Here is a 17,001-nt window from a genome sequence, read left to right on the forward strand (position 1 = left end):
CCCTCACACACAGAAATTTGGATAAAGGAGGCATTTATGGCAGACACCACTGCCCAATAATCCTTTTCACCCCTTGTTTAGTGAGTGAGCCCAGACTTTATATTTCGGGTGGCGATGAGCTCAGTTGCAAGGCTGCATTTCCCAGCCTCCCTCACAGCTGGGGATGGTCAATGAGACCAAGTTTGGGAGAGAATTCTAGGAAATCTCCAAAGAAGTGCCCATACAGTTCTTTCTGCCTCCTTTCTGCCAGCCATGTGAATATGGCAAATAAGCTTTTAGAAATTTCCATTCGACTTAGCTAAGTATTTCCCTCCCCCCCAATTCTTTTTTCCTCTTGGGTTTATTAACAGAAGCTGTCAGTTTTATATGGCATCTTCAGAAACTCTACTTGCTTTTATCTGGCTGGAGGCCTCCTGGGCTCTCAACATTTTGGTAAATCACAGAACAATCCCCCCTCTCCTCTATCAGCATGTACAGGAAAGCCTCGATCTCCCTGGTGAAAACCAAGCGCTTTTCAACATAACTGGTGTTCACTGAGTGGGTACCATATGTAGCTTGAAAACACAACAGTGGCTCAGTGGATGTGTGAATTGTGAAGACCTTATTGTTGAGATTTTCCTGGGAGAGCATGTTTTCCTGTCTCAGGATTCCTCCTGGTGCATCATTAATTCCTCGAAGTGTGTAGCTGGGAACAGGGAAAGCGAAGGAAGCAACAGGGGTGAAGGAATAAAGGTACCTCCAGGGCAGTGGAGTGCTGACAAGTTTCATAACCGGCTGGGGGGAGCGGGGAAGGCTGATCAGCAGTGTTTGCAGATTTGCGTGGAACCAGTATGCTCACCGGGGCTGATGTCAGCGACCAGAGGTTAAGGGGCTGGCTTGCAAATTTCCAAGAATTCAACAGTTGGCTCTTGGGAGCCTTTGGAGCTGAGTCCAGCCATCTAGTGCATGGCCATCCCCTATCTCAACCTTCTCAGCAGCTCTAGGAGGAAGTCTTCACAGGGTCAAGTCAAAGGTGCCGGAACTGGGTCTCAGAGGCACTACACTAACTGGATCACAGTTGCTAAGTCAGTTGGCAGTGTGGCCGGCCGGGATTTGTACCCAGGCCTGTGTGATTGCACACTTTGGGTTCTTAACCCTACACTGAAAGGCCATGGATAAAATGAAAGGAAATTAAAATGAGGAAAAGCAAAAGAAGAAAGGAAATAGTAAGGGGGGGGGGGTCTCAAGCCAAGGCCAAGCAGGTTTCTGTGGGTTCTCAGTGTCCTGGAGGAAGTGGGTCAAACCCAGCCCTGTGACCACTTTTTCGATTGTCAAATGTTTTTTTACATTATTAAAAAGTTATTAGGAAAATAAATACATAAAACAAAAAGAATGTGTGACAGAGACCAAACACGGCCCACCAAGCTTAAAATATTTACTATCTGGTCCTTTATCCCTGCACTAGGCCTGACATGACTTCTGGGCCTCACCAGCCGCGGTCAGCTCTAGGAGAGAAGGAAAGAGAAGGGAGACCAGCCTTTGGTAAAAACTTCCTACAGCCCCCAGCCCTTGATATAGATTATCTAATTTAATTCTTAAAATGACTCTAAGGCATGGTTTGCACTTGCTGTCCCCATTTTCGCTAGAGGGAAAACCGAGGCTCAGGGATGAATTTGCCTGTCTAAATTCATAGCTAGGAAGTGGCAGAGCTCAGACTCAAATTTAAGTGTCCTGGGCTCTAGACCTCACTTCACACTGCATAGAGCCTTTTCCTCCAGGGCTCAGCCTGGGTTCTGAGCCACCAACCAGGAGCTCCTGGCTAGCAAGGGAAGAGGATATATACACTGCAAACCAATATGGGATCAGATAATCCCTACAGTAATCTTAGGAACCAAGAGAGAGTAGGGACATTGAGGAGGAAGTGATTCTTTCTGTTAGTGATCCGAGCGCAAGGCTTCAAAGAGGAGGTAACAATGAGCATGAAATGACGGGACAGTGTGAACAATCTCAGGGAAGTACGACAGAGTGGGCATTCTGGGAACTGGTAAGCAGTCTTCTGGGCTTATAGTGTAGGGCTCACCATGAACAGATGGCCGGGCACTCCCCTGGACAGCTAGGTTGGAGCTAGATTAGGAAGGGCCAAGTTCTGAACCCAAAATCCTGGTACCCCTCAGGTGCTAAGGGCAAAGACCCACTAGGGGCAGATAGGAAGGAAAATGGAAAACAGCATGAATTCTCTGGAATTAAATGAGATTACGCATGTGAAATGTACATCAGACATCTGATGACACGCAGAACGTCTAATATAATGAGTAAGATCTGCCACTAACTGAACCATGTTCTAACTATGCATTATGTTAGTTATTTTGCATAAAAGATTCAATGAAATAACCAGGATCTGTCATATAATTCATATTAATCTTCAGTTAATTAACATAAATCCCCGAGGAGCGTTTGCTCTCCCTCTCTGCCTCTGTCTCTCACTCTCTTTCTTCCCTCTCTCCTTACCATGTGAGCATATGAGAAGGCAGCCATTTGCAAACCAGGAAGAGACCTCTCACTGGAACCAGACCATCCTGGCACCGTCATTTTGGACTTCCAGTGATCAGCCTTAGGAGGAAATACGTTTCTGTTGTTGAGCCACATGGTCAAAGTTATTTGTTAGGGCAGCCCAAGCAGACTAAGATAATAGAAAATAACAGAAGGATGGCAATCATTCTGAATATTGAAACCAGAGAGACTTCCACCAAGAAATTGATTACACAAGTGTTAGAAAAGCTGAAAAGCCAGCAGGGGACAGTGAGGCAATGCAGAGACAACAGAAGCAGCTGCTACCCCAGGATTGCAAGGACAAAGGGAAGAAGCCGGTTAAGAAAGCCTAGGAGCTCAGTCAACCATTGAGGGCACGAATCCGCTCCTGAGGGCCCCACCCCATGACCACATCTAATCCAAGTCATCTCCCAAAGGCCTCATTTCCAAAAACCATCACATTGGGGATTAGGGCTTCAATGCATGAATTTCAGGGATCCAACATTCAGTCCTTAACATAGGTGTTATTATTTTTCATATTTAATGCTGCTTTGCAGATTAGGCAACAGAGATTAGGAAAGGTCAAGTATCTTTCTCAAAATCCTGGCTAGTAAATTACAAAAGTGTGATTCAAATCCAGGTCTAGCTGACTTTAATGGGGGTACTATTAACTATTATAGCAGATTGCTTCCCAGCGTGTCTGCATAAGGACCCAGTAATCAGATATGTATTTGATGTGCTAACACAATTCAACCAAATTCCTATCATCTGTCCTAGCTTGTGGGAAATGGCCTATGCTAATTAAATCATAACATGATTGATGGGATACTTTAAAATAGAGAACAAACATCTGTATATCCTTTTACAATTCACAAAAAACTCGCCTCACCATTACCTCATTTCCTCATTTGATCTTCATAGTATGGTTGTCAGGATGGAAGGACAGATCTAGACAGAAACTGAAGGTCAGGGAGAGAAGGTGAAATGCTGCAAGTCACACAGCTAGGAGGTGAGAGAGGGAGGGAATACTTAAACATACACCTGTTGGCTCTTTATCCTGAGACAGGTAGAGCTGCAATGCCCCTTAGGGATCAACCAAAATGGTGAAAGCCCATTGAGTGGGAGCTGTTCCCACTATTATTTTAGACTTTCTGAGTGTCATCAGATTCATTTGCTGGTTTTTCCGATGAGCGAGCTGAGGACTTGTCAATGCACTGTGCTGCCTCTTTGAAGTTGCCTACTTCAAGGGAAGCTCTGTTTGCCAGAGAAGGGGATACGTATGGTTGGTAAGAAGAGTTTGCGATGAGAACAACCATCGAAGCACTTGCCTGGTGGCAGGTGGCTCCGCTGATACTTCAATGATCCCAGTTGTGTAAAAATAGCTCTAAAGCACTTGAAAGTATTTTGTTCTCTTAAAATAGGTTTAAGAACATTCCTCCCTTTTGTTTGCACTCCTAATTTGTTTAGCAAGGCCTCCCTCTTTCTTCTTAGAATCAAGGTCTTCAGCAGAAAGTGAATTTGAAAACTGAGGGACTGAAGAGTTTAAATGTCTTACTAGGACATAGATTACTTGATTAACTGTTACAGTTATTATTTGTACAACCAAAAAAAAAAAAAGGAGAGAGAGAAATTTCTCTCTGTGCATTTTACTCTGTTGGGCAGTTTGGGACAGAGATGAGTTAATAAAAAAGGGAGTCCCGACTTTAAGAAGTATATCATTCAGTATAGAGGTTTAGAGATGTACATCAATCCCTGTATATCAAAATTAATAATGATAATGTAATGAAAGACATAAAAGTGATGATAGTGGTAATTCAAGGTTTGCCCTTGGCAATGGTCATTGATCTTGACTTAATACTAAAAGAGTGGGGTTTTTATTTTATTTATTTTTATTTTTTATTTTTTTTAGATTTTATTTATTTATTTTTTTGAGAGAGAGAGAGAGAAACAGCACGAGAGGGGGGAGGGTCAGAGGGAGAAGCAGACCCCCTGCCGAGCAGGGAGCCCGATGTGGGACTCGATCCCAGGACTCCGGGACCATGACCCGAGCCGAAGGCAGTCGCTTAACCAACTGAGCCACCCAGGCGCCCAACAGTGGGGTTTTTAAATACAAAAAGCTATCCGAAATGAATTAAGACTCTGGTGAGGCAGCTCTAGTCCAGGCTATATGTAGCCTCTGGCTGTATCCATCTGGCTTGTGGCAAGTTTCCTAAATTAAGTATCTGGAGGCCTCCTCCCTTAAGAACAACAAACACAGAGCTTCCCTGGTCTGAAGGAGAATTCTGGACCTCCTCCTGCTGGATGTCCTGTTTTGCTGTTTAACTCAAAGATTCATTCTCTTGAGGCCACAGCAGGTGGTTTTAGAGGGGGTTGGAGCCCAGCCTTCTTGGTCCATGTTACAGACTATGCGTGACTCCTCTCCCCCCACAAGCCTAGGTTGAAGCCCTAACTGCCGGTGTGGCCATATTTGGAGATGGGGCCTCTAAGGAAGTAATTAAGGTGAGATGAGGTCATAAGGGTGGGGCTCTGATCCCATAGGATTAGCGTTCTTCTAAGAAGAGACCCAGACAGCCCCCTCTCTTTCTCTCCCTGCACAGAAAGGAGGAGCCATGTGAGCACCTAGTGAGAAAGTGGCCATCTACAAACCAGGAAGAGAGATCTCAGCGATACAAATGTGCCAGCACCCTGATGTTGGGTAGTTCTAGCCTTCAGAACTATGAGAAAATACATTTTCAATGCTTAAGCCATTTCCTCTATGGTATCTTATGGTGGCCACCTGAGTGGACAGTCAGGGAGGAAAGATCTTTCAGGAGGAAAAGCCTGAGGTGTGCTTTGTCAGAATGAAGGCTTAGGCCTGAGTGGGCTACATGGACCCAGTAATTTGACTTGGTTGTGTCAAGGTGGGGATGGGGCTTTACAGAGGCCAGGAGGATGGGGCAGTGACAGGGAGTATGAACCAGGCTGGATGAATGCTTTTAGGGTCAGCTTGGGGGAGACATGAATTTTAATGCTCTTTGTGGATGGGGGTAGTGTCAGAACTAAGGAGCAGAGGAAACTGTGAGCAGCACCAGGGGTGTTGTGGGATAGGAGCCTGACTAGAAGAGCGCCATATTGGCTTCTCTCTACTGGGAACTCCCTCTGCCTTTCTCCTTCCAGCAGGGGCCCTCTCCCTCTCCAAGCAACGTCTGGATCCTTTCTTCCTCCTTCTTCTTCTTCTTATTTTTTTTTTAATTTTTAAAAGATTTTATTTATTTATTTTGAGAGAGAGAATGTGTGAGAGAGAGAGCACAAGCAGAGGAGAGGGGCAGAGGGAGAGGGAGAAGCAGACTCCCCACTGAGCAGGGAGCCCAATGTGGGACTCGATCCCAGGACTCTGGGATCATGACCTGAGCCAAAGACAGATGCTTAACAAACGGACTGAGCTACCCAGGCGCCCTCTTTCTCAACTAAATGATGCTCCTCTCACTTACATTCTTATTAGCCTCCTCAAAATCCAAACTCATATAAATGCAAACATATGTATCTGTAATTATTACCAAATGACTTAGTCTTCAGCTTGGTTCTGGAGAATGGTGCTGACTTACAAACCTCTGTGGGAAAGTTAAGGTATCGAGAAATGGTCTCTTCCAAGGATATATATGTATATGAATATATCCCCTTGTCTTAAAGTGCTGTGGCAGATAGACTCTAAGGTAGCTTGTGATCTGGTATTCCCACCTTTGTGTAATTCCCTCCCCTTGAATGTTGGCAGGACCATGACTTGCTTCTAACCAATAGAAGGCATCAAAGGTAATAAACATATGTGATTATGTGCTGGTGATTACATAAGAGTCTAGTGCCCATCTTTCTAGAGCCAATCTCTCTCCATCTCTGTCTGTCTCTTTCGCTCAGTTGCTGACTTTGAAGAAGCAAGCTGCCATGAAACCTATAGCCACAGGGACATAAATTCTGCCAACAACCCGAGGAAGCTTGGAGGCAGATCCTTCCTATAATAGGAGCTTCCCCCAACCTTGCCCCGCATGCTTCTCCTTTACTCTCACATGACTACCATACTTCACTTCATTTCTGACACCTGATGTGTGGGGTTCCCACACATCAAGCAATTCTCTGCAACAGCAATTGGGTGTCCTATAGTTTAACTCAATTCTGACACTGTTCACTTGGAGGTAACCCAAGATCCTACAGGTTAAGGACGCAGTCCCTCAAGACTCCTTCCCCCCACCCCCTGCCAACTTCAGATGTCAATCTGTCAATCAAAAATCCCAGGTTATCACCTACACTTTTGACCTACTGATTATAAATAAGGGTTCCCTCAACCCACAACCTGGGTTTGACAATTAGCTAGAATAACTTGCAGAACTCAGGGAAACACTTACGTGGACTAGTTTGTTATATAATAAAGGATATGATAAAGGATACAGATAAACAGCCAGATGATGAGATGCGCAGGACAAGGTAAGGAGGAAGTGACGTGGAGTTTTCATGCCCCTGCCAGGCATGCCACTCTCCCAGACCTCCATGTGTTCAGCAATCCAGAAGCTCTCTGAACCCTGTCCTTTTGGGGTTTTATAGAGGCTTTATTACATAGGCATAATGGATTAAATCATCAGCCATTGATGATTGATTCAATGTCCAGTCCCTTTCCCCACTCTGCAGTTTTGAGGGATGGGCCTGAAAGCCCTGATCCGCTACTTATGATTGGTTTCCCTGACAACCAGTCCCATCCCTACGGACTTTCCAGTCACCTCATTAACATAAACTCAGGTGTGGTTGAAAGGGGCTTGTTATGAAGAGCAAAAGATATTTTATCACTTACTACTTAGAAAATTCCAAAGGTTTTAGGGGCTTTTTCAGAAATAGGGAAAAAGGCTAAATACATATTTCTTATTGCAAATTAGAATATCACATTTCCCTAGTCAAACTTCTGATGAAAACCTACCCCTGGGCAACACCTTCATTGAAGCCTTGTGATACCCTATTTAGGAAGAAGACCCAGCTAAGCTATGCCTGGATTCTGGTCCACAGAAACTGTGAGATAATAAATACGTATTGTTTTAGGCTGCTAAGTTTGTGGTAATTCATCACACGGCGATAGAAAACTAAAACAGATTTTGGTACCCAGCAGTGGAATGCTGCTTTACAAATACCCACAAATGTGGGAGTAGCCTTGGAACCAGGTAGTGGATGGAGGCCGGAAGGATTTAGAGGAGCATGATAAAGGAAACCATCTGTTGCTTTAAATTGACTCAAGATAAAGTGAAGAACACATTATTAGAAATGGAAGGAAGTGAGATCCTTGCTTTGTGGTCGGCAGAAACCTTAGCAAAATTGTCTCCTGGGGTTCTGTGGAAAGCACAGCTTTTAACTGATGAACTAGGTTATTTAGCTAAGGAGTTTCCAAGTAAAGTGTTGAAGATTTCTCTCTTCTCACTGCTTATAGTAAAATGTGAGAGAAGGGATAAATTGAGGAAGGAACTGTTAAACAAAATGGAGCCAGAACTTGACAATTTTTGAAAATTTCCAGCCGCTCCAGATGGTAAAAGATGCTGAAAGTCAGAAATGGCTGCCAACAGTGCGGCATGGAGAGAAAGCTGAGTGTGCAACTCTACGATCTTTTGCTAAAACTGAAGGTCAGATTATTCAGTCATCTTAACTTCAAGATATTAAGGGTGCGCCTCCCAGATCTTGAACCATAGGGCTTCTGGAAAGCCTGAGAGCGCTGTTGTGCCTTAACCATCTCTGCGGGAGCTACAGATAGAGAAAGGATTATCTTAAAAAGATCTGTGGGCACTGCTTTTGTCTAATGGGGTGAACTCCCCTGAAATCCATGGGAGATCCACCCAGTTCTTAAGAAAATGATTTGAGTAGAAACACCAGCAGCATGAAGGGGAAGGAGCAGAGAGAAAACAAAATGAAAGAGGGCTGCTGAATCCCTCCAATTCTACCGGCCAGAAGCAGGCTGATAAACTATTCAGCTTCAAACATGTGCTTCCTTTCATGAAAAAGGAAGGATGACGCAGAAAATGGAGTCAAGAAGAGCTCAGAGGTCAGAGCCAAGAGCCACAGAGAATGATTCCCACATCTTGAAATATTACAAGGACTTAGCACTTGACCAGTCGGATTTCAAAACTGCAGTGAACCTTTTTAATCCTTCATTTTAGCCTTGAACTGGAATATCTATCCTGTTTTCTTATGCCTGCCCCACCACTGTATGTTGGGTATTTTAAAATAGATAACTTGTCTCTTTAGGTTCACAGTCTCACAGATGGAGAGGATTGTGTCGCGGGAACTGTACTTAACAGACTCTACCTGGGAGCCTCATCCTCAGCTGGGTTTGATTTGGATACTGAAATTGTGGAGCTGATGCTATAATGGGATGAGACTCTTGAGAATCTTGGGATGGGGTGAATGTATGTTGAATGGAGGAGGGATGGGAATCATTGCGGGGGGCAGACTTCAGACAATGATGGGCAGACTATAGGATGACCTCCTTCTGGAATTCATACCTTTGTGTATGAATTGCCTCCTTGGTGGTGGGAGGGCCCTGTGACTTGCTTCTAACCCACAGAATGTGGCAAAGGTGGTGGGATAAATGTAATTACATGTATGTAATTAAATAAAAATATAGCCCTCCTCTTGCTAGAGCCTCTTTCTCATGCTATTGCTGGCTTTGAAGAAGCAAGCTGCCATAAATGCTACAGTCACAAGGAAATCAATTCTGCTACAACCTGAGGGAGCTTGGGAGCTTAGAAGCAAATCCTTCTCCAGTTAGGAGACCCTAAGCAGAGACTCTAACTACACTGTGCTTGGACTGGACTCCTGGTCCACAGTAATTGCAGTAATAAACATGCGCTGTTTTAAGCCACTGCGTTTTTGATAATTTGTTCCGCAGCATAGAAAGTTAATACAGCAGCTCCTACAAAGAAGGAGAAACAAAAACACAGAAGTGACAAAGAGAAATAATACTTTATACTTCCACACTGGCCATGTTTTATATCTGTTGTCAAGAGTTGCTAGTACCTCTCTCTCACCCCTTAAGTTTTCATAAAGGCATTATCGACATCCATCCATCTGTTCATTCATTTGATAAACATTCTTTACATATCCCTCACTCTAGGGGTTTCTACCACAATTAGGTTTATACTCCTGTCAGGTGCTTTCATATATATGCAAATGATTACATGATAAGACATATCAGCTAAGTGTCCTGAGAGCAGCATTTAGAATGCGTGTGTATACAGCATCAGTCCCTTCTGGAAACTTGCTCATGGAGCTTACTTTTGGTCTGTTGGAGGACATAAACAATAAAATAAAATAAAATGAAATAAAATAAAATAAATAAAACAAAACAAAATAATTGTATGATCACATGTATGATAGAAGGTATAAAAGTACAGGGTTATCTAAGAGCATTTAGTGAGGGACCTAAGCTAATGAGAGAGGTTGGGGAAGGTTTCCAGGAAGAAGTAACATCTAAGCTGAGTCTTGATGCATTAGTCAAAGTTAGCCACCAGCAGGTTTGGGAAGCGTGTGCTGTCAGAGGGAATGGTACGTCAAAGGGCATGAGGCAAGAAAGAACTTGGTGTTTGCTAAAGAACTGAGCAGAGGCCAGTGTGGCAGGAGCATGGTGAGAACAGGGTGGAATGGACAGAGGGAAGAGAGGAAGGTGGGGAGGTTGGCAGTGGCTAGCTTATACAAGGCTTGGTGAAATCATCTGTGACTTTATTTTGCAAATTTTTAAGTGTGTGGTTAAAGGATGATTTTCTTTCTCTATCAGAGACAGAAATGTTAAAATGGGGAAAGGGCACAGAGTGAATGCAAGGATCTTCGATTTCTGGCAGGGTGTGAGGGAGAGCACAGAGACAGGTGTAAACTGAGGTCACTGCTGTGGGAAGTAGGACAGAAGACGGACTCCTTAGGTAGGTGGCAAATTAGCTCCAGTCAGATGGGGAGAAGTGGCAATTATGAAACCCAGGTTCCTGGGATAGCTGGAGAGGCAGGGAGAAGAGAACCACAGTTCAGCTTCCAGAGAGACACCACTAGCTTCTCAGGCATCAGCAGTGCAGGGAAGCTGTCTGAGGCACTTGGTAGGTGCATTTTTATGAGGAATAGAGTAGACAATATGGCCATTTCATGTGCCTGGGGGTTGCACACCCACGTGCCATCCAGCAGAGACCCTCCAAGCCAGAAGGCTAGAGTCCTGGGAGCCCTGCTTCCGCCAAACCAGCAGCGTGACCTTGGGCCAGTCTCTTGACCAGTCTGGCTCCAGTTGCTTCACTGGGTGTGGGAGCTCAAAGTTTCCAACAGGAAAGGTCACTCCTATCTTCATGGGCTAACACTGCCAGCAGCCGTCGGTCTCATGAAGCCTGGCCTGGGAAAGTATGAGGGGTGAAGGATACTTCAGGAAGGAAGATCGGGCTGCATTCATGAGAATGGGCTGGTGTAGGGAAAGCAGGGAGCTCGCACCCCCTAGGATCTGGGTACACTGGGCTCTGATGACCACCGTGGCGTCATTACAGATACTGTAAAGCCCCAGAGACCCATAATCCCCTCTTGGTTTTTTCCTTTCCTCTGCCAATCTGCTCAAGTCCTCAGATTGCGTTATTGTTACTATTCTTTCTTCACAGTGTAACAGTTCTAATTAGCTTCATTTCCTGTTTTCTCCCCCTCAGGGACCAGTACAGGACGTCTGATGGCATCTGCATGCCCAGAGAGGGTAGAATTCAGGAACAAAGTCCATGAGCTAATAGCCTGGGGAGAGGGTGGTCTTCTCAGGATAGGGGTGAGGCTGGGGGAGGAAGGAAGAGAGCCCAGCAAACAAAGCCTGCTCTGGAGGCTGCTTCCTCATCAGCACCCAGTAACCCAGCTGGGAATAATGCCGTTGGCCTGCAGAGACCACCCCCTCGTTGAGTCTGGAGAAGTTCCCTGGCCTTGTATCAGCCTTGTTATTTATGGGATTCTTCATTTCCTGAATGGTTTGGCTGTAAGAACTTCTTCAAGGCTTGATGTGCCAATCTAATGGTATCTCATAAGGCCAGGGACTGCCCGATGCCCTTGATATTTGTACCTTTCAAATAAAATCAGACCCGGGGAGGAAGGAGCCTAACTGACCTTGGTAACCTCAGTGCCAAACACTTTGGGATATTTCATGGCAAAATCGATTGTTGCATTTTTTAAGATTTTTGTTGTTGTCTTTTTTTTTTCTTCTTTCATTTCAGGGTAAGGTCTTCCAAAGTTCCAGGCCAAAGAGCAAGATACGGTGTTCAAATGTGCCTCTCATTAGCTGTATGTTCATCGCCAAGTTATATAAGCCATCTAATCTAGTGTCCTCCCCAGTAAAGTAGAGCTAATAATAATACCTACCACATGGGAGTGAGATGGGGAATAGATAAGATAATGCATGTTTGGGTGCCAAATGGCTGCATATCACCAGCAATTTAGATCCAAAAGAGCCAAAATCAGTATCATGAGGATCTGTGTGGCAGGAAGGAAGAGGGAGCATATGACAACATAACGGAACCTCACTTATGAAGAAGCAGTTTAGTGGGGCAAGAACACATGTTTTAGAGTCAGACCTCGGACCAACTCCCAGTTCTATCATTTACTACATGGGCAGTACTTTTTTCTCTGAGCCTCAGTTTGAGCATTTGCAAAACTGGAATAAAAACAGTATTTGCTTTATAGGGTTGCCTTAAGAATTAAATGAGATGATGCATTGTGGTAGAGACTGGCTAGATACACAACGAAACTGTTTCCTCTCCTTCCTGGGTCACTAATAGACTACATTTCCTAGCCTCCTTGCATCTAAGTGAAGTTGTGTAACTAAGTTCTGGTCACAGGAGTGTGTGTGGATTGAAGTGATTTTTGCTACATAGTCTAATCCCTGTGGTCCTATATGCCCTCTCTTTCCTCTTCTGCTAGGTGGATGCAGAGAATCCGGTGGGGGTGAGGGGAACTCCAGGGCTCAGGGAAGGCAGAGCCACTGTGCAGAGGGAGCCCAGGTCTCTGAATGACTGGGTAGAACATAGCATTCCTCTCTCTACTCCTGCCAATGCGTGTATTGGATTATGGCTGGAACTACTGAGATTTTTAGAGTTGTTTGTTAAAATATTTAATCTATGAAAATGATCTATTCATTCTCATAAAGCACATAATCATTCTTCAATAAATGTTAGCTATTATTATTATTATTATATTATTATTATTATTATTATTATTTTCTCCCTGACCAGAATGGCTGAGTGGGCAGTTCCAAGCCCCCATATTTAAATAAGGCTTAACACCACAAGTGCGCTTTTGTTCTCTCCTGTGGCTGGAAGGTTGACTTCTAAATCTCTGGACTCCCACCAAAAGAAATTAAATTATTCATTTATCCAATCAGTAAGTATTCACCAAGAGCCTACTATTTATATAGCTTGATTAGGTGCTGGGAAATACCATCTCCATGGAATCTTCAATTTCATAAAGAGACACTGACGCATGAGTGACCACATTATCATGCAGAACAAAATGTGTGTCCTACTCTCACCTCATCATCCTAACTTGTGGCCTATGATATTTCTTTTTTTTTTTTTAAGATTTATTTATTTTAGAGAGGGAGGGAGGGAGGGAGCGCGTGGGTGCCTACGACGAGCAGGTGGAGGGGCAGAGGGAGAGAATCTCAAGCAGACTCCCCACTGAGCATGGAGCCCGATGCAGGGCTCAATCCCAGGACCCTGAGATCATGACCTGAGCCAAAGTCAAGAGTCAGATGCTCAACCTACTGAGCTACCCAGGAGCCCCTGGCCTACGATACTTCTTAAAAAATCAGTAATAGTCTCAGCCTCGGGTAGATCTATGGGAAAGTTTTGCCACTTCCCTGGCAACCTTCTCCTTGACTTTTACATGTTCACAGAAAGAGAAGAGAAGGGGGTTAAGCTGTAGTTGTTGTTTCCTTGAAAACCAAATGTGTCTTTGTATGGTGCTGCTCTGTGGAGCCTTGCAGCCTTCCCAGCTTCTCCCTTCCTTTCTCTGCCTTCCCACGATTGGGAAACTGTGTGCCAGGGGACCCCTGTGCCTTCTGCACTGTGCTCATGCGTCCTGTTTCCCAGGGCAGGATGAGCCGTTGTGACAATCTAGTGCTGGTTCTGTTCAACTTTGCCCCCTCCCCTTCCTGGAGCTCAGGTCACTAAATAGACAGCATTCCCTTCCATCCATTATAAACACTGACGTATCAGGGAACTCATTCATTTTTGCTGAGCCTAAACCCACACGAGCCATCACAGACTTTTTCAATACAGACTTCCAGGCAGCTCCACCAACCAATCTTTGTTTGCCCAAGAGCTAGAGGTCTGTCTTTGGTAACAATAATAATAATCTTTCATTCCCTTAAACTTATATTAAAAAAAACTTTTAGCTATAGATAATCTAATAAGCATCTTGAGGGTAGGATGGTGTATGCTATTCTTTTGTACCCTTCTCCCACTGTTCTCAGCTCTCAGGGAGAGCTCACCAAATATTTGAGGACTGAGAAGGAGGCTCCTTCTATTACTCCCTTTTTCTGATTTTTAAAAATTGAAGTATAATTGACATACGATATTATATTAGTTTCAGGTGCACAATGTAGTGGCTCAATATTTATAAACATTACAAAATGATCACCATAATAAGTCTAATTACCATCTGTCACCATACAAAGTTAACACACTATTATTGTTTATATTCCCACAATATTATTGTGTATATTATGTATATGTGTATATTATGTATATTAATTCCCAATGGCTTATTTATTTTATAACTGGAAGTTTGTCTCTCTTGTTCCCCTTTACCCATTCACCTACTCCTCCAACCCCCTCTCCTCTGGCAACTATCAGTCTGTTCCCCGTATCTATGAATCTAGTTTTGTTTTGTTTTTTTTGTTCATTTGTTTTATTAGGTTCCACATGTAAGTGAAATCACAAGGTATTCATCTTTCTCTGTCTGACTTATTTCATTCAGCATAATACCCTCTATGCCCATCCATGTTGTTGCAAATGACAAGATTTCACTTTTTTATAGCTTAGTGATACTCCATTATGTATACCACATCTTCCTTATCCATTCATGTGTCAATGGACACTTAAGTTGCTTCTATATTGAGCTATTATAAATAGTGCTGCAATGAACATAGGGGTGCATGTATCTCTTCTTCTGATCTGTGCTTTCATTCCCTTCCCAATAGATTCTTTCTCAATCTCAGGTCCCAGCCTCATTAGCACTGCCTGTGTGATGGGGAATGATGTGACCACACAGGTTCATCTAGTTCATCCCTCTGCTCCCAAACAAGCTGCTTCAGTCACTCAGCACTGACAAGTGCTCAGTCTATTGGAAGAGGACAGCTGTCGGGGTCAAGAGTTCTTTCTTGGAAGGCCTGCTGGTAAAACCAATGGAAGGTCTTTGGACCTGTTTGCTGATGACTAGTTGGCCCAAAGGATTCTAAATTCTGACCATAGATTTTTCCTTCTGAATATATCATTAGGTCTGGTTGCGTGCCAGACCAGCTCGGAGGCAAGACTTTGTAACTGTGCTTTTTCATTCATTATTATTTTTAGGGCAGATCTGTTTCTCATTGACTGGGGCTTGTTGGGCCCCTCCCTTGCCTTGTCATGCTCAGGACAGCCCACATGGCAGCTTCCCAAGGACCATGCTTGCCTGGAGGTGCTGTCGCCTGCCTCTCCTGACTGGTGGGTACAGGCCTGGGCTAAAGCCGCCTTTGTTCTTTCACAGTGGGTTGCTTTTCCTTGGGCTTGGATGGCTCAGCAAAAGTTATTGGATGCTCTGCAGGGTGGGAGGCCCGAGCGGCAGAGTTTATGTTGGAAACTGTGTACGTTGTTCTGGGTTATCCTCACGGTGCCTGTATTTTTCCTTTTTGTCTGACAAGGTGAATAGTATGGAGTGGGGTGGGGAAAGGGTCATGCACAAGTCAATGCAGTTGGCCTCGTATGATGGAGGGCCCTTTCCCAGCAATGTGAAGGCTGGTAAAGGCCCAAGGGGAGAGGGGGCCAGTGAGGGTGTGGTGAGGCAACTGTTGAGACTCAAAGCCACCCCCAAGCATCCACAGGGAAAGGGGAAAAGAGAGAGAAACAATAAAAGGAAAACAAAAGATGATGGTAATAGATCAGGGAGGTAGGAAAGAGGGTAAAAATGGGAGGAAAACATTTCTTCAATAAATCCCTTCTAGATTACTCCAGCCTCATTTGAACTCCTACAGAATCTATTATATACATCAAATAATTCACCTCACACTGTATTCAGGTGTGTGACTTAGATGCCGTTCTAGCCTTGCCTTCCCCCTCAGAAACTGTCCTCCTCTTTGGTCTGAATTCCACTCCACAGTGAGTGACCATCGAAAGCCCCTTGCTGTGCTCTCTACATCTCCCAACCTCACTTCCTCAGGCTCCTTGTGTCTTCATTCCTCAGACTGTGGCCTCCCTTACCCCACATCATCCGCCTCAAAGCTGCTGATTTCCTTGGGGGGAAATAAAATCCACTCATGCCAAGAATGTCAGGGGTGCAGAAAGTTTATAAAGCACTGGGGAGTAATAATGTTCTCCTGGGAACAACTTCTGGCCACCATCTTTCACTCAGCTGTCCTCTCTGCTTTGCCACCTTTCTCCTAGGTCTGTGCTCCCACCTACCCACGTTTTCCTCAGTGTGAGGCTGTCTTTTAACTCTCTCCCTTCCCCTTTGACACTCCTCTCCAGCTAGTTCTCTGGAAAATACTTTTCCTTACCTTTGGATGGCACTCTACAGTATACAAGGTGTTTTCATAAGCCTCATGTAAAAAAAAATCTTCATAAGGATTTTATGAAACTCAGCTATTAATTCAACTAATACCTGGCAGAACTGGGTCTTAAGCCCATACCGTGTTTCTCCATGTGCAGCGTCCATCCACCTCTCAGGAAGAGCAAGGAAGGGAATGCAGGGAGCTGGGTCTCTGAGGTGGAGGAGAGTGTGAATAGATACAAGGAGAGAGGCCAGGGCCGTGGAAACATTTCTCAGGCCCCAGGATCTGCCTGTTGGCTTTTGTTTTCTCATTCACTAACCGAAGTTTATGACCACAGTTACTCTTCACTTATACTTTCATTCTCTCATTCATTCGTTCATTCACCCAACATGTCTTAGTGTCTACAACATTCCAGGCAGTGGTGGTGCTTCTGTTTTCTTGGCTTTCTGTGGAGGGACATGCACCTCTGAGCAGCAATAGGGCCGGTGTTCCAGTCTGGAGCCAGAAGCAGCCTCTGGAGAATTTTAGCAACAGGAGGTAAGTGGGCCACTCCTCTGTAATTGTGCCACCTTCCTGTTTTTCACCCACATGCTTGGGCAAAGACTAAGACCCACATGTTTTTCTACAAATATACATAAGGCTGCATTCCAGAGAAACACTCCAAAGCCATCCATCTTCCAGGAACTTCTCAGATGGAAGCTGGATGTGGTGGTCACCCAGCTGATCTGCTCCCTCCTTCTTCATGT

The 17,001-nt window shown here is 44.5% G+C and overlaps 1 long non-coding RNA gene across 1 annotated transcript in view; it reads left to right on the forward strand.

Annotated features, from left to right (window-relative positions):
- Positions 1 to 16,668, forward strand: part of LOC145716067 (uncharacterized) — a 77,578-nt gene extending 60,910 nt beyond the window's left edge. Inside the window, exon 3 of the long non-coding RNA XR_014138397.1 lies at positions 16,654 to 16,668. This is a non-coding gene — a long non-coding RNA (uncharacterized LOC145716067). The remainder of the gene's footprint in view (positions 1 to 16,653) is intronic.
- Positions 16,669 to 17,001: the final 333 nt, after the last annotated feature.

Source organism: Leptonychotes weddellii, chromosome 11 (genome assembly GCF_054177405.1).
Source record: "Leptonychotes weddellii isolate Sample4059 chromosome 11, ASM5417740v2, whole genome shotgun sequence".
NCBI lineage: Eukaryota > Metazoa > Chordata > Mammalia > Carnivora > Phocidae > Leptonychotes > Leptonychotes weddellii.